This window comes from Cololabis saira, chromosome 6 (assembly GCF_033807715.1).
Source record: "Cololabis saira isolate AMF1-May2022 chromosome 6, fColSai1.1, whole genome shotgun sequence".
Lineage (NCBI taxonomy): Eukaryota > Metazoa > Chordata > Actinopteri > Beloniformes > Belonidae > Cololabis > Cololabis saira.
Window position 1 is genome coordinate 18722531 of NC_084592.1, and position 19213 is coordinate 18741743.

Genomic DNA, 19213 nt, shown 5'->3' on the forward strand with positions numbered 1-19213 from the left:
AAGCTCATTGACCAGAACGTATGATTTTACAGACAGTGGTGGAGACATCCAGGTCATGGTAACTCTCAAAGAAGGCAGCTGGACCGCTTTTTCTTTTGTTCTTGAAGACGTTTCACCGACCATCCAGAAGGCATCTTTCGTTCATCGTCGGTTTTAAAACTCTGGTTTGTTATTTGCTGGGAATCAGTTGCACTGCTGTAAAAGCTTGATCGTCACCGGAGGTCTCCGCCGTCAACGGCGTATGAGAAGCTGCACAACCACACAGCTCTGTAAGTTAACAAATAAAGTTCACTAGATCCTTCTTGTTGTCTTCTCCACTCACATCATCACCATTCTGGTAGTTATAGTTTAAGGATCCACCTGCTTCTTTAATTCCTCCAGCCTCACCTGCACCTTCTTGCCCTAGACCAGGGGTCGGCAACCCGCGGCTCTTTAGCGCCGCCCTAGTGGTTCCCTGGAGCTTTTTCAAAAATGTTTGACCTTTTTTTTCTTTTTTTCTTCTTTTTTTCATTTTTTTCTCTTTTTTTCCTTTTTTCTCCTTTTTTCCTTTTTTTTCTCTTTTTCTTCTTTTTTTTCTTTTCTTTTTTTTCTTCTTTTTTTCTCTTTTTTTCTTCCCTTTTCCTTTCCTTTTTAATTTCGACATTTCGACTTTTTTCATGAAATTTTGACTTTCCTTGACATTTTGACTTTTTTCTGGACATTTAGACTTTTTTCACGAAATTTTTACTATTTCCTCGACATTTTGACTTTTTTCTCGACATTTTGACTATTTTCTCGAAATTGTACTTCAACATTAATCTCGACATTTCGACTTTTTTTTCTCGAAATTTCGAACTTTTACTCGACATTTCGACTTTTTTCTCAAAGTGCATAATGAAAAAAAAATCTTCCCCCAGTTATAACTAATATAGAAACATGCAGCATGTGTTGCCTTCATTATAAGGCTTATAAAACACTTTTCATTTTTTGCGGCTCCAGACATATTTGTTTTTTGTGTTTTTGATCCAATACGGCTCTTTCAACATTTTGGGTTGCCGACCCCTGCCCTAGACAAACCTTTTTATTAATTGTAACACAGTCCCAAGTCACAACATCCAGTGTTGTGCTCACCCCGTCTTTATCCTTCTTAAGTGGTGCCCAGAACTCACAGGAGCCATCTACGATAGTCTGTGCCTCTACACAAGGCAAGGCAGGTTTATTTGTGTAGCAAAATTCAACAACAAGGTGATTCAAAGTGTTTTACAAAGACATCACATAGCAGAAAATAAAAAGCATGATTTAAAATTTAAACAAAAAGAAATAAAGAACAGAACACCAGATAAAAACAGTAGTTAAAATATACGTTTTGAGACTCGAGCTTAAACGTACCAGTGCAGGTTTGGAGCTTTATTCAAATGCAGCTGAGAACAGGTGTCCTCAACCTGGATTTAAACAAAGTGTGTTTCAGCTGATCTGAGGCTTTCTGGGAGTTTGTTCCAGACATGTGGAGCATAGAAGCTGAACGCTCCATGTCTGGTTCTGACTCTGGAAACTGGTGAAAAGCAAAAACAGATCCAGATGACCTGAGGGGTCTGGAGTGTTCATACCGGGTCAGGACGTCCATTCAGAGCTTTATAGACCAGCATCAGAACAATAAAGTCTATCGTCTGACCGACAAGCAGCCAGTGTAGAGACCTGAGAGCTGGACTGATGTGGTCCACGTTTTTGGTCTTAGTGAGGGCTGGAGCAGCAGAGTTCTGAGTGAGCTGCAGTTGTCTAACTGACCTTTTAGGTTAACCTGTAAAGATGCTGTTTCAATAATCAAGCCATACTAAAGATGAATGCATGGACTAGTTTTTCAAGGTCCTGCTGAGACATCAGATCATTTAACCTTGATATATATCCTTAAGATGACAGTAGGCTGACTTTGTTATTGCTTTAATCTGTTTGTCTAAATTCAGGTCTGAGTCCATCACTACAACCAGACTTCTGGCCTGGTTGGTGGTATTTAGGTTTATAGATTGAAGCTCTGTGGTGACCTGTGATCGTTTCTCTTTGGCTCCAAAGATAATTACTATAAGTTTTGTTTTAGTTTAACTGGAGAAAGTTGTGGCACACCAGTCATTAATCTCCTCAATGCATTTACCAAGAGCCTGTACAGGGCCTTGTTCTCCTGGTGACATAGTAATATATATCTGCATGTCATCTGCATAGCTATGGTACTTTATTTAGTTGTTCTTTATAATCTGTGCCAATGGGAGCATAAACAGAAGAGGTCCCAGGGTGGAATCTTGGGGAGCTCCATGTGTGATTCTTGTCTGCTCATATGTAGAGTTCCCTATTGACATGAACCAGTTTAGTACAGTTCTGGAAAGACCTGCCCAGTTCTCCAGTTGTTTGAGTAAAATATTGTGGTCAACGGTATCAAATGCAGGATTGAGATGCAGTAAAACTAAGACCGACATTTTTCCACTGTCTGTATTCAAGCCTATTTTGTTGTGTAAAAACAACATAGTAACATGTATGTAAAAAGTCTGTATACTTTTTATTCTTATTTTATTATTTATACAGGAGAAGCTCTACAATTTCGTTATACAATGTATAATGACAATAAAAGGCATTCAAATCAATTCAATTCAATTCTATGTCATTAAAAACATTGGTCAGAGCAGTCTTGGTGATGTGGTGCTGTCTGAAACCTGACTGGAAGACATCATAGAAGTGGTTTTGTGTTAAAAAGTCATTTAGAAAACACCTTTTCAATTATCTTAGTTAAAAATTGAAGATTTGAGATGAGCCTGTAGCTGCTCATTTGTGTCTTGTCCTTTTTCAGCAGAGGTTTAATTACAACTGTTTTCAGTGGCTCTGGAAACACACCTGACGTTTAAAGCCGAGGACACACCAACCCGACGTCGCCCGCTGTCGGCCGACTGCTGTGTCGCCTCGCGTCGCCTGTGTCGGGCTGGGTCGGGCTCAAAAAGAAGCACTTGAACACACCGCAAAGACGACACCCAACGGCAACTAGCACGCACGTTCTGCGCATGCGTGAGAGGTAATTCCCCTCCATACCATTAGGCAGTGGTAGTCTGTATTCACTCAAAAACAAGGGAAAACCGGAAGCTCTGGGAAGCCGTAAACAAAACAAATAGGCTTCATATTCACACCTCATTTCCACACCACTCTCGCTACCACAATGCGTAAGAATAAAGAATCACTGGCGTTGTCAGCCCTCGGCCTTCAGCTTGTGGAAGAAGGAAAGAGCTTTTCTTTCTTAGCTTTGCTTTCTTAGCTTCGCTTTCTTAGCTTAGCTTTGCTTTCGTCACTTCCGTTTCTTCGCTACCTGAACAGCCAATCACAGAGTGAGCTGTTTGACCGACGGCCGACGCCGATTCGACATGTCGAATCGGCTGAAAAGCTGCCGACGGGCGGCCGACCTGTGGCGACGTGTCGGACACACCGGGGAAACTAGGCCGACAGACGCGCACCGACGCTCATCGACGGCCCGACGGCCGACAGTCGGCTTGGTGTGTCAGGGCCTTAAAACAAGTTCACGATCTGTAATAGGTCTGACACCGAAATCTTTGAAACTTTTTGTAAAAGGTAGCATGGAGGAGACACTGCTTCTACAAAATACGGGGAACACTTGATCAAACGGGGTTAGTATTCCTGAACACCCAAAGTTTACAGTTTGAGACCTGACTGAGCCAAGATAAGTCAATAGAAAGTGAATAATGGAAGGATGTATAAAATTGTGATTCAGATTTTGATCACTTTCATTTCTAATCTTGAAAAATTGAAAATGTAAAAAAGCCACAGTTACAGCATACTAAAGGCTGAATTTGTCCCAGTATATATTAGTCTACGTGTGACATTCTTTATTCATATTATTAATAGGTTCATGTTTTTTTATGCATTTATGCATATTGGAATCATCTCAGCTGTCATATTTACCTCACACAAGTGACAAAAAGAAAAATAAATAACATGGTATAGGCACAGTAGTGAAGCCATCCAATACTTGCTTTTAAGTTAAGGAATATTTAGCAAATGTTTCACATCAAAAGTGTAGCCACAGAGAGTTTTTTCAACAGCATGAGAAAGACATTATAAGACCTAGAAATGTTATACACTCTCATACGGCATTAGTGCCAGAGCGAATTTGCTGCATATAAAGGCTTCGGTCTGAGATATAAGTTCTAACTTTAATCATCGCTGTGGAAACTCCACCTTGGGACTAGAGCTTTTTCTTATCATGTTTTAATCAATATCGCTCTCACTATGCTAAGACAAAGCAATTGTCTCCTCGCAGTGGAGGTGTAGTGGCCTTAAATGGCTGATAAATCTCTGGGAGAAAAAAAATGGAAATGAAATATCATCCTATTAACTGTACAAATACTATTTAATTTTATTTGTCTGCAATAACATTCTAATTAAGATGAGACACTTTTAAACTTGTGTTTAACAACAACAATTTCTTTATCTAGCTCGTGCACAGAGCATTGTTTGCTTCATTTTTTCACAACTTCCATGGCGTAATGAGTAATAAGAAAAGTACTAACATATTATTATAAAGGAAAACACTTATGTTCAATATTCTTCATTTAAGAATAGATTAACTTCATGATAGACAATAAAATTACCTTTTTGGTTCTTTTAGGTTCTTTTTGGTATTTATGGTACAAGACTGATAGTCAATTAAAAATGAAAAATATTGTATCCCCCACCTTTTGGTGTAATATTCAATTTCACATGTGTGCCATAAATACTCCTCATGATTTTACACCAGTTCTGCCATTTGTCTTTTTTCCATCTTTTTTTTCTTAAGTGGATGAATGTAGCATCTCAGTGTTTACCTGCTTTTTATCAGTGATGGTAGCTCCTTGGTGACAGTTGTAAGACCACATTTGAGCGTTCCTGCGGGGACCATTACCGTATATGTGTCTATAAAGGGAATTTGCAGAGAGCAAAGTGAACATGTTCTGCCGGTCATTTGCTGTGCAAGGATATTTTCCTTCAAACTGCGTTTTAAATGCCGTGTTTCTCCCCATTACTAGTCGCTGAAAAACATTTAAATGCCCTTTAATTAGTGTGTCCTTTCCCTCTATCGATAGGCCACTGGTAATCACTCAGAGGACTAATGACTCCTAATTGAATTGCTTTGAAGTGAAACACAATGGGTCCTGTAATCAATACCCAAGCAGAAACATTTGGGAGCAAATCCAAAAACGCAGGTTATTTTGTTAAGCGTTTCACTAATTGAAGTTAGATATTTTTCCACGCAGGCAGAGAAAAAAGCCTGATGTTGCCGTGGCGATGTCAGATCATATTCTCTCAATACAGCTCTGGAAGGAGTAACTGGATGGGGGTGGCTTGCGGATCATAAAAAATCTCAGTAGATATTGATTTGATCTTTTCATATTGTCAAGGAGAAATCTAATCATAATAGAGCAACATAGCATGATATCTCCCTTTTAACAGCTATTGCAGCTTATTATCCTGTTTGCCTGCACCATGATGCTCCGCTGCAGCTTTAAACACTCTACTCTTGTCCTTTTCTTCCACGTGCCACCGTAGCGTTCATCCCTGATACCAGCATTTCAACATGAGCAGTAAGTAAAGCTGGGCAGTCGCCGACAAGGATGAGACGGAAGTCGTGTATTTCTCTGGCAGGTCAAACCGGTAATCATGCAAAATATATTCACAGGTAGTTATAAAGACTGTTACCTACATCCTGACATTTCTCTGAAACAGAGGTAAGGGCTGCACCTTGAGTTGAGCGGAACTTGGTCGTAATGAAATGAAAAGTTGTAATGAAAAGAGTGAACTGGACGAACAGTTTTATATAGATACGCTGTACGGGGATTTCATATAGGACTTAATGATCCTATTTCCTGTAGAGTGTCATTGGCATCGCAGAAACTTTCTGTCCTAATTATCCATTTCAGTCTGTCTGTTTCACATCTCTGCAGTCCCTCATTATCCCCACAGCCACCTCACAGTCTGCTCAGTGTTACATTAGTATAATAGAGCTTTTGATTTGTCCTCAACAGCACAGACGTTTGAGAAACAGGGAAGAAAATGAGAGTGGAAAAGTGAAGCTGAGACAGGGTAGCGAAAAGCAGAGAAAAGTCCTCTGTCTCAGCTCGGAAGTGGCCTTGTAGCGTTGAATACATTGACCACGTCACCCTCCAGTTTTTAGAGGGGAAACTAAATTCATGCCCACACGAGGGATTTGATGCATCACAGACATAATAGGGTATATTTTGGTTTGCTCTCTGAAGTATGAGAAACATTTTTCTCTCCTCTTCTGATGTAGGAAGTGTGAATTGCCAGAGGGCATTTGTAAAACAAAATACTTTACTTGACTGAAGGAACAACGAATGCCCGCACCCCCCCGTGGCTGTAATGATGCAGTGAAAACCAATCCAGTTGTTCTTTAAACAAAAACTGTCGTTTTTGTTGTTTTTTTTTCCAGAGCCACCCACATGCTTGATACATTATGGTATGTTGTTCAACTAAACCAGGGGTCGGCAACCTAAAATGTTGAAAGAGCCGTATTGGACCAAAAACGCAAAAAACAAATGTGTCTGGAGCCACAAAAAATGAAAAGTCTTGTATCAGCCTTAGAATGAAGGCAACACATGCTGCATGTTTCTATATTAGTTAGAACTGGGGGGAGATTTTTTTTTTCATTATGCACTTCGAGAAAAAAGTCGAAATGTTGAGAAAAAAGTCGAAATTTTGAGGAAAAAAATCAAAATTTCGAGAAAAAAGTCGAAATGTTGAGAAAAAAGTTGAAATGTTGAGAAAAAAGTCAAAATTTCGAGAAAAAAGTTGAAATGTCGCGATTAAAAAGGAAAGGGAAAAAGGAAGAAAAAAGGGAAAAAAGAAGAAAAAAAAAAGAAAAAAAAGGTCAAACATTTTTGAAAAAGCTGTAGGAGCCACTAGGGTGGCTCTAAAGAGCCGCATGCGGCTCTAGAGCCGCGGGTTGCCGACCCCTGAGCTAAACCAAGATAAACTGCAGAAAACTGTCTCTGGACTATGTTTGTGCTGCACGACTTGATAAGACATAACGTCAGATTTGTCAAAGCACACCCTGGACATTTCTGGCCATGTTTCAGCAGGAAGATGACAGCGATAAGAACCTGATCATGTCGGGTCACTCCGTTCAGAAGCTGCTCCTGTCTTTCCTTCCCTTAATTACACCCACACAGCGCCTCTTTCATCTTTGCATATTCCACGCCCGGGACATTGATACTCATTATTTCTTAAGTCTAAACAGTCTAAGACTGTGTCAAGAATGCATCTATCACCAAGCGGGCTGCTGAGACTCAGCATAAATATTTCCACCCTGTCAGCAAATTTAGCCGTTTTGCAGTTTTCTTACCGGTGTTGTGGCGTGTTTTTTTTTTTTTTTATCACCTAAATGACTTTCAAATGCAGAGATCATGAGGACGCTGGCTTGTTAGTATTGCTTTCCAGCCCCTGCTTTAATGACAGTAATTAACAGGCCATATTAGAGAGCCACCTCAGGAAGCCTCTGACTGTTCATTTGCATGGCGTTAAAACAGGAGGATGCCGTGCTGTGAAAGGCTCGGCACGAGTGCAGCAGTGCAACTCTGCCTGTTTGGCAAGCCCTCCTGTTCTTAACAGCACCAGGGCCTGTTCTCCCATTCATTATGTGCCTAAAGCTTGAGTTATCCTCTCCTTGGTACAGGGATGAATGTTATTAAAGGCATAGCTGGCTGACACAACTCTAATGAAAAATAGGATGTTTCTGAAGGTTATGTTGCCGGCAAGCTCAGAAATGCCTGCTTCATTTTTCCCATCCCAGCACAGGGCAGCGTAATTCCCACCTCCTGATAGATATTTCTTTTAAGTTGTTTTTTTTGTGTGTGTGCTTCTGTGTGCAGGAGCCTCATCATAAAGAGACCTTTATTAGTCCTGCTTCTTTCTCAGTAGATGCTCAACAAAGGGCGAGACTGGACTTTTTGGCAGATCATACACTCGTGAAAAACTGCACCCGTGCTTTCTAAAGCAGTCGATGCTGCCCCCGGGGTTAAATTAAAAGGCATAGGAATGTTTTTATCCAACCTTGGATGTCCTATTTTGGTTCATTTGCATTGCATAACCAGATTCTTTTCTTCTTGTCTTTTTATTTTTACCTGAATTTCAACCAAACTCATAATAATTAACAAGCTGATGTCTTACAAGTGGAATGTATAGACACTAAAAAACAGAATCATGAGATGGTCATAGGAGGTCTCCATTTAGATGACGCAGACTTGTGACAGTGAGGGACAACTGCTCAGCTCTGGGGTCGGACTGCACTTTTCACAGCTCCGTGAGAGGTGGCAGGTCACGCTGCAGATGACCCGGCTCGCCCACACTGACGGATTCCAGCTCTGGCCTTATGAGTAAGTGCTCCCCTCCCCTCACCCCCTGCCCCATTCTGGCCTTGCCAGTCCCTAACAGCCCCATCAGAGCCACACGGGAGGCCCTGACAGCCTCGCAATATACCAGGCTGATCCACTTTACCCCAATATTTGAATAAAAGACTTGTCCGCGACGTGGTTGCGTCGACATCTTTCTTTCAATCGGGCTCGATGGTCCATTTCCACGAGCCGACGAAACATTGAAGATGTTGCAGAAACGATCCTTCACCTCCAGATATTTATTGTGTTTTTGCGGTCGTGACTCACGATAACACATGAAAAGTGCATCAGTTGGACATTTTTATCTGGTGGAAGTGGAACTATTTCTTTGATCTTGTCACTGAACGGGAGCATGAGTAAATATCTTTAGCCAGAGACATGAAAAATAAATATAACTATTATTCAATTAATAACCTGTTAAAAAACTAAATGTATACTTAAATAAATTCAACATTAAATTTAAAAAGGAAAAGAAAACCGACATACTTGCATGTTTCCTAGCACTTTGATTGGTGATAACATTTAATTAATAATTATCCAAGTTGATTAAGTTATTCTTACTATTATTATTATTTAAGAGAAACCATTATGATGTTTTCATAGAAATATTAGTTGAAGGAAACAGAAATACTTTTCTCAAGAACTTTGACAAATTCATTTAACTCCCAATTTAGATTATGTGTCACTGGACAAAATTTCAACTGCAAATAAATAAGTCTGCTCTAAATGTATAACATTATTCCTTTTCTCATTTAATAAAGAATAAAGAAAATATGAATATAAAACACATCTATGTTTTGAGGTTAATTTCTTCTTCAGTCAACACACCTTGACTGCAGGTGTCGGATGAATAATTTATTTCTGCATTAGAATTAGAGGCAGAAAGTGTCAAGAAAAATAAAATCTCTTAGAAAATGTTCTTCCTTGATTGTTTTTCTTTTTTTTTTTTCCTTTAACAAAATACAACTCAGATACAGTCCCAGGCTGAATAATGTGACTCTCAACAGTTATACTCTCAAAGTCTTTTATTGTCTTGTGTTTTTTTCTGGATAAACATCCCATTATTACCGGCCACTTGCTGCAGCACAAAGCAAATATTCTTCAGTTGTGGAGGCTCGATCATCTTCCTGCTGCTCCGCATGCTGTGTAATCAGCAGATGTTTCACTGAAAGCCAGCAAGACCTCTGACAACTGGTCACCACGTCATACGGTGTGTAAATCACTGCAAAAGTCAGTGTCCCCAACATCCACGAGTACAGGAGTGTTCCCCTTACGCAAAAAAAACCCCCCCAACAACATGAATAACAGGCTGACGGTGGTGCAAGATCACTTAATTGTTCATGCTTACATTTTTGGGCTGGTGACCCATCCCTTTTAAAACTCTGCGCACGAGCTGGCATTCATGAAATATATGATTGTTGGGCTAATCTTTGATTATTACCAGTTTTTATGAAAAACAGAAACACAAAGAGTTTCATTTTGTCCCCAAAAAGACACCGCTCTAATTGAATTAGACTAATATGGCGACTTGATCACCTGTGGCACATTTAAAAACATGCAACCATTGTCGTTGCTGTCTGGATTCGTGGTTTGTTAGGGCTGTTTTTGAAGCAGCGACTCGCCGTGTCAGATTATGCCACATATCCATTTGACTTTCATGGGCTGTTTACGCTTCAGAAATTGTGGCAATGGCTTCTCTCTTGTGCAAAAGCTTTTACATATGTTGTGTGTCTCAGAAAATGCTGCCCCAGTTATAGCTATCATTCTGAAAAAACAAACCCCACAAGGTTACATGAGGCTTGTCATTTTTGCGTTTTCTGTTGTTATTTGCATCTCGGTTGCAGCTCGAACAAAGCATGCATGGATCATTTGGGCGCAGAAAGAATACTAAAATGAAAGGAGTAATGCACTGCTTTGTTGAGCCGTAAAGAATTTATTTCACCTTATAACTATAAACCTAAAGGGAGCCCCATTATTTCCTCTTTACTATGGAAAACTGGAGCTATCCGTTTATTTCTCCGGGTGTATTTATGGCTTATGTTTTACAGAGAGCTCACTAATAATGAATTTAATGTGAACAATATTGCTTACACATGGACTCTTATTAGTGAGTGGTAGTCTGGTCTCAGGATCAGTGGCAGCATCCTTAAGGGATAGCCTCTCTTAGGAGGAGGATGAAACAAGTGCGTGTATTGAAAGAAAAAAAAAAACCCACCATGAGTCCTTTTCAAAGACACAGACGAGTTCTGACTGGATTAACATTTATTGACCACTCAAGCTTCCTTTTTTCCCACCCCCCCAACCCCTTTTTTTTATTTTCCTTTTTCTTTTTTTCCTCCAGGACAAAGATTCAAACTTAATTGCAGTGGCTGTTCCACCAACTGATCACCAATGTGCCAACAAAAGCCTCCCTAATAGGCGCTTCATTAAGGATTAGAAAGTCTCTATTACAAAACAAATTAAGCATGCTCTGATCTTAACCTATAGGTCGAACAGCATTACAGCAAAGTTTAAGCTGTTAGATGGCTGAAAAACTTATTACGGGTTAGCGCTGAGGTAGCAGTTTGGTATTGATTTTACGATAGCTAGGTATGATGATTTATGGAGTGCTTGTGTCAGTATAACAAGCTGAAGGACACACAATATCATCTCCAACATCATTAAAATTCAGAGGTCTCCAGAGCTAGCTCATCAAGTACTGTTCACCACCTTGGAATTTCATACAGACGTGCACACGCACACTCTCACACAGACACACACACACATACATATATATACATAGATATATATGAGTTCTGAGATAAGGCTTTACTTGGGCTTTTCACCCTTTTTGTGCCGTTTTGATGCAGAGTTTCATTACATCATCAGCACAATTATATTTGTTTTTGCTATAATTACATTGTTTTGCACATTAATTTGCACATTACAGCCTGTTTATATTGTGATTCCTGCATAAGCTTTGTTAATGTTTGCATCAATCGTATAACACGGTGGTTCAAAAGGTCTACCCTCAACACAATCAGTAGCTGTGGTCTCTGAGCTGCAGTTAACGGACTCCGGGCAGTAAAATCTGTGGTACACTAGAGCCCCCTGTGGGCACATGCACGTAATACCACCTAGTGGTAATGAGACCTACTTATTTCTATATGGTTGACGATTTATTGTTGAGAATTTGCCCCAAAGCTGATGATTACCGTTATCTTTCTGTTGCACGTTACAGTTCAGCTTTAGTCGGGCGCCCTTGCGCGTCATGAGTATTCAAGGAATCTTTTTTTTTTTCTTTGTGTGCAAGGAATCACTTATTTCACTAATGATGCAAATATTTTAACACTCTTAGCGTATGTAGTACAAAGTTATGTTTGGATTTAGAATCACATTTGCATAAGTAAGTTACTTTATGTTCTGTCTTATTTTTTTGGATACATTTGAGTTTCCAGGTATTAAGCCTTTAATGTCATTCTCAATTTTAGTTAAGAATTTAAGAGCAACAGGATAAATGTTAAACATCTCTGATAAAAAGAAAAAAAAAGCCTGTAGAATGCTGAGTGCATTAAAGAGGTGGGGAGTGATAATATCATACCGAGCAAATCTCAGCTGCCATTTCACACTAACACCCTTCCTGCTACCCCCCTAATAAACCCGACAAGGAGATTCAGACTACCATATCAGGTCGGGCTGTCCGAGGCTCGGCTTGTGGGATGGAGGCAAAGCTTCCGGGCTTCTGTTTGTTTTTCCCTCAGATTCCTCTGGATCCACCCCCCTCCTAGATCCCAGATTCTCTCCATCATCTCCTCCAACCGTGAGGTCTAACCGGCAGGGCAGGGGCGTGTGGGCGGACATGCTGGGTGCTGGCAGCGTGCTCCTTCTGCTAGTGAGCAATGTGAGTGCAGAGAGGACCCCACACACACACACCCCCCCCCAAACACACACACTCACACACACCTCACACTCCAAAAAGAGAGGGGCCATAGACGGAGAGGCAGGCACTCCTGCTGTGACTTGGCGCACCCCACTGGACAGCTGGAGACTTCAGGAAAGGAGATACTGCCAAAGTAGCCTGACAGAGCACGGCAGCGCTGCTGCGTGGCTGGGCGAGGCCTAAGGTGGCTCCCATACCTGCAGCTGATCACTAGCCCATCATCTGTAATTAACTGCACTTATATACCAGTGAGACAAATGGAAGGATGCTGAACACACACACGCTCCCCTATATCACACACATACAGGCATCTCACACCGCATTACCGATGACCGGCCACTGGAAGCCTTGGATGCCGATATAAATCCAAATAATTATGGTACTCTGATGAGAAAATGCTATTTTCTGACTATTTTGCTTTATTTACTTGTAAATGTGCGATAATCATGATGAGCATCTTTGTTGTTTAACTAATTCTGGTTGAAGTGTGTAATAAAAGCTGGTTTCTCTGAAACTGAAAACTATATCTAAAACTAAATCCAAGACAGCAGTGACATCTATTCGAGCCTCATAACTTGTACCTATTGTGGCTTTGCAACTGAATCGGTGGGGACTTGGTGCTGGAACTTATATTTGCAATCAATCTGCAAATTAATGATGCTTAAGACAAAAATAGTTGGAAAAATAGTCAGAGTAACCTTGCCATCCGATTGATATAAAACAGGCTGCATGAACTAAGATTCTAAAGATATCAGATATTTTGATAAGGGATGCTTAAATCTATAGGATGCCACAGATTTGACTAAACCTCCTCATAATGATGCTGCAAAGCTGGAGCTACTTTACACACTGGAGATGTGCCGTTGGAAAGATCCCTCTCGGTAAAGAATAACACCACTTTCATATTATGAATATTAAGCCGAGCCCTTCCGACATAGCCGTGGCCCATTTTCTCCTGCTTCGTTCTCAATCTAGCTGCCTAATCTTGATTCATCAGTTACCGCATCTTATTACGGAGCCCTGACAGCATGCTCTCGTTGGTGATAAATGACACTGCTCAGGCCAGATTCAGAATGTGAGGCTCAAGTGCCAATTATCCATGCGGACCCGGTTAATAAGGGGATCTCTTGTTAACTATCTGATCTCAGCATGAGCATCATTTGTCAAGAGGGTCCGTGTTTACCTCAGAGACAGGGGTTCCCGAGACCTCCCCATGCCTAACATATGTAAAACCTGGATCTTTGTTCCTTTAATAACCTTTTATTAACAGCCTGACATTATGATTAAGTTTGGCCCAAAACACATGCACAATGAGGTACACAATTACCCTCACCCACTCACAGAGCCGCAGCAGATCACAGTTGGAGAGAATAATGGATATTGAGCTGACGTTTGATCCATTCCACGTCGAAAAGCCCAATTTGCTGGAGCACCTGGAGCTGTGCCACCGCATGCAGTTTTTTGAGGTGATGATGGATACTCATGGGAGCTGATTTCCATGTGCACATCTTCTCCTGATTTGTAAAGATGATAAGTGTTTTGACCTTAACTCATCATTACAGCTCATTAAAGCTTTTGTTTGTTCCACCTTGGAAGAAGAAGCTGTTTTTAAATCAGCCCACAAAGCAGTATGGTTCTTGACTGTTAAGAAGTTGGAGGTGCAGTGTGTCTCTGCTGTATTTTTTTCCTTGCTTTTTTTTTCTTCTTTTTTTCTTTAACTTAGCAACTTCTTTGAAGTCTCAAGGTCTCAGATTAATAAACACTCGCTGTGGTCAAAAGTGCAAAAAACCCATCCTAGAGAGGTGAGACGCCCCCGTGCTCTTTGAAACCGAGCGTTGCTCCTCGCTCTCCTGTCAGTCACATCATGACGTCTGGCTCACAGGTCCGCTGCTTCATCTTAATATGTATTCATTTCCTGGGAAAGAAGCAAATAAAACATTTTTTCAAGGCTGGCTAGCTCAGGGGACTTTTGTCTTCCATCAAGAAACACCTCCAGCTCGTAAGCACAGAAGTTGTAAATACTTCCAGACATTGCTTGGAACATTCCTTTTAACCTTAGTTGTCCGGCACGAGATATAGAACAAACAATTCTCAGAAATGAATAATTAATCAGTGTGTTTTCTATTATTGCTCAGATATGGAGTCGGTAGGAAGCCAGGTGGGGCGATCAGATCTTCTCAGCAGCCCCACTTCCTGTCCCCCCACAGAACGCTAGACTGTCTAAGCAGCATCTGCCGAGGAAAATAAAAACCCTTTTCCTTCTCATGTAGGGAAGATCATTTGCATAATATCCCTCTCTGTAAGGTGAAAACAGAATAATAATTGGTTTGCCCTTTTCTCTGTGTGTGTTGTAAAACAGTTAGGAATTAATTTGAGGATAACTGTGCAATTAATTCTAAATGCTAAAGACGGCATTGGGTGGGGGGGGGTGCTTTGATTCAAAGGAGGGGAAAGGATATACAGACGGAGGTCACGAAACAAAGACTGAGTTTCCGATGCTGCCAGAAGTTACTCCACCACATTATATGGGTGCATATGGGGATTTGAAATGTCTGGGTGAGAAACAAGGACACGCATTTACCCCTCCACTTTTAATATTGCTATTCCAGTTTAGTCTCAACACACTGTATATAGCATGTTTGGAAATTCTTAACGATGACTAATAGTGCTGCGGGATGTGCTGCATAAATATTACAGCTCATGAGCCTGTTGTAACCTTGTTCCACAATGCTGTAAATTCAACATTCATTCCCATTACAGCTAATGAGCAGCACTGTAATCAGTACTGTGTTTATAGTGAGGGAGCGGGCTCCGGCTTCCTCGGGCAGATGCCAATAACGAGCCCTGCGTGCACACAACTGACATCAAAAAAGGGGTTGTACGACATGACAACAGACGTGGCTTGAAATTAAACTTGGAAGGATTGGACATATGCACATGTCTGTTGACTACCCGTTCGGGCCAGGACTGTGACATTAGTGGGTTGTATTATTACTGTAGCAGTAGGTCTGGACACGTCTCCCACCGTGGCTCGTTCTGTTAGCGAGTCGCAGCTTCATCCCTGAGACTTCCACACCGGACAAAGAACATGCCTCACCATGAGCCCCAATTACACCTAATGATAGGGAAAGGATGGCACATATGCAGATCGCTCTGCAGTTTCTTTGTCAGGCCAGGCACAGGCAATAATCATTTATCACAGCAGTCATCTCTTCCACTCCTCCCTGAGCAGAGACTGTGAATCCCAGCACATATCGCCGACGTTGTTATTTCTGGTTAACGTCCAAGAAAAGGAAAATAAAAGCCCATTTAAAAGACGTTAGAAGAACACGGCCGCGTTCTGTAAGCAAATGTGTGAGTCGGGGAGGAAATGCAAGTTCTCAGAATAGATCCATGTGGACAAAGTCTACAAATACAGACAACCGCCATATGCCTTGAGCTTAGATTATTTGGTTTGGTAATCAATCTTGGCTTTGAAATCCAAATGAGGAGCGTGTAAGGTGTATGTGTTACATGTTGCAAGGCGGGGTAGAGCTTAGTGTGAGATTTGGGCGGTGCTGAGTGAGCGTTGGTGCTGCTGCAGCAGAGAGGCGGCTCTGCGCTTGTCAGTGGCTTTCCGCGTAATCCGGGCCTGATCTTTGTGTTTGATCCACAGTGTGGTCCTGAGACAGCATGAACAGCAGCTATTGCTGTAATTTAAAGTCAATATTGTACTCATGATCCCTCTCCCTGGGCTAACTGAACAGCCTCTCACCGCTATGGAGAAAGTCATCTGTGCTGCTTTAAAGGAAATCCTCAGCTTGAGTAGTTCTCTAGTCTCAGATTCTCAAAAGAAACCTGGTTTGTGGGTTGTGTTTGTTCTTAGGAAAGAACAAACACAAAGAAAAAAACATTTTTTTTTCCTTTTTGCTTGGACAACCTGTTCAAGCTCAAGCTGAGAAGGTCAATGATGTGAAAAACATTAGACCTAATTCATTAAATGTTCATAAAACTGTATTTTTGCACATAAAATGCCCTCTTTCTAAAATCCTACTCCATATTCACACACACCACCTAAAACTTAGATTAGATTGTGAGAACATGCGTATGCTCACGAATGCCAATCAATCACAAATTGCCAGCCTGCTTTGATGGGTCATAAATTAGCATAAATCCCCACCCAGGGATCCCCATTTACATGGGGGATAATTACTATATCAAAGTGCATCCTGTATGTCCACCTGTGGACATGATGCATGTTTTTTAAAAAAAGGAAAAAAAGCAGAAAAAATAACATTTCAGACACAGTAATGGAGGTCATTTCAACTGAAGTGGAGCAAAAGTACACATATTTTATTTTACGGGTGTCAGAGCACCCGCCTAGAAAGGGGTCACTAATATAGTTAACGCTGTGTCTAAACAACAAAGCATTCAAGAGGAAAGGAAAATTGGTTTGACGTGAGGTTGGATGGAAGCGTTTCTCTACATAGGTTTGTCTATGTAGAGGAACGCTTCCATCCAACCTCTTTACTGCAGTCAGAAGGGAGACATCCCAAAATAAACTCACTGTTCTAGACCAGAATCAGTGATATTCCTCCTCAGGAGTCACCGGCGAACTCCCAATGCAAACTTATGCTTGTTATTTGATGAATTGCATCAATCTGTGTTGTGGCAGCCACTTAGCTTTTAACATTTTAGGAAACATAGTCAGAATCATAAATATGAGAAATTCCTATCAATTCAGATCAATATTTTATATTTCAAATTTATTTTATCCTTATATTTAAAACACATTTTTTTATGGTATCTGTATAATGTGGAAACAACATAGAGTACCATTCAATAGGTTAATGTTATTACATTTTAATTATAATTAGTATGTATGTGCACCCCTGCACGTGATCGGAGAAAAGTTAGATTTTGTTTGTATCTATGAAATGTTTTGGACTACTAAACTAAACTACTAAACACCGGAAACATGTACACAATGTGCACAAATTCATTCTGCTCATGTTTTAGGAGAGTGCCTTTTTTCCAATTCCTAAAAAAAAACAACACAATTTGCAAACTATAACACAGTTTCCATAATCTTGGATCCATAAACTCAAATCGAACAGATAGGGGGCAGCGTGGCACCCCAAACCGTGTTCGTTTTTAGATTGGATCCCGCTAAAATCGCTGATTAACGTTTTGGGTAACGTAAACGCAAGGCGTATTATTTGCCACCTCGGGCCTGAAGGTAAGTGAAGCGAGGGAAGTTGAGTCGGGTTAAATTACGGTAACCTGTGTGTTTTTGTCGTTTTGTGGGCACTTGTTCAAATTTGTTGTTCAAATTTAAACAAATAAACTTTGCTCCAGCCAACCACCAACGGGAGGAGGGCTTGTGCTCTTCCACGTTAGGGAGGACGGGGACTTGTTTATAACGGGGTGGGATCTCTCAAGGGAGGATGGGACACCCAATTCTGTGTGTTTTGTTGATGTTTTGTTTCATCCAGAAATCCCTTACTGTGCCTTTATTAAGTACAGACTATATGTCCAAGTAAGTGAGGAAGAAAGTACCTCCCTGTTCCAATTTGTTTGCCATCATAGGGTAAATGTTTGAGTTGCCATGATTTACATGCTTCAGAAAACCCATTTTTATTATTGCAAACAAATCTGGAAGATTTCACCGCAGTTTACTAAATGGAAAGACTGCTTGTCTTTCAGTCAAGTGTGGTCAGCAGTACGGGAACAATGCAAGGGACTGTTTTCTTGCCCTCTCTATTCACTTTGTCCACCTCAGACTTCACTGTTAAAACTTGATTGAAGTTGAAAAATTTTAGTTTTTACATAAAAAAACAGAAGAGTTTACTTCTCGAGGAAGCTTAGGTCTTCTAGTTTTGCAGAATAATCTTGTATAATTACAGTATGTGGTGGTGGAGTGTAATTTTACCTGATGTCATGTGCAGAGCTGCAACATCACTCACAGAAGCTGAACATTACGGACAATACTACACATCTGCTGCACAACGCAGTGGTTAAATGACTTTTTCAGATCTGCAGAAAAACAAACAAGTAAAGAAGGTCATTTTTTCCCACAAAAATATGAATTTAAACCAGAATGATTTGTTCTTGCTGGTATGATTTATTCTGTTTTATTTCTGTTTTTTTTTTTCTTCTTGTTTTTTCTTTCCTCTAACAACTAATTTTCTTACTTGATATTTTACTGCATTAATATATTTCCTTTTGTGGAGTAGTAAAGTATTGTTCAGTTTAACATACCCAATTTCATTCCACATTAACCTCAAGTTTAAGGGGTTAAAGTTACAGGTTTACGTTTTATCTGAATAATTTATCAATGAGGTCTCCTCATCTTTGAGAAGCAAATTTTAAATAAAGCTGGTAGGTACATGCTCATTTGGCATATATTTCTTATTAAAGACTATAATTGTATATTAAAAAATAAGTTGATGAATAAAATCTAGTCTGTGACCGTTTTCACTAACCACAACAGAAATTGTTATTGACTCCAGGATCCAACTAACAAGCCTTCAGTGACATCGACAGCTTTCATGATTCATTTGGAAGCACTTTAATAGATCTAAGATTAGAAATGCCAGTCTCATCCACAAATCTTCTCCTGTGTTATTATACCCAGAGCTCAGATATTTATCCTGTATGAACGACGTAAGATATATAAGGGGGACTCAAGGGCCCATTAAATCCATATGTGTCATGATGAGCAGTGTGTTACACTAAAACTTTCTACAAAATGCATTGTTGACAAACACTTTGATAGAGGCTACGCAGAGCTGTAAATTTAAGAGCCAGGGTCAGGGAACGCTTTTTAGAAGGAGGTGAAAAGTCAAAAATTGATTCCTTTGGCAATTTATTCTGCTATAGTGTAAACCTTTTATTGTGA

At 40.4% G+C, this 19213-nt stretch overlaps 1 protein-coding gene across 1 annotated transcript in view; it reads left to right on the forward strand.

Moving 5' to 3' along the window:
• Positions 1-5939: 5939 nt before the first annotated feature.
• atp5mc3a (ATP synthase membrane subunit c locus 3a) overlaps positions 5940-19213 on the forward strand; it is a 35131-nt gene continuing 21857 nt past the window's right edge. The window contains exon 1 of the mRNA XM_061723497.1: positions 5940-5950. The gene's annotated coding sequence lies outside the window, so the exon portion shown is untranslated. The remainder of the gene's footprint in view (positions 5951-19213) is intronic.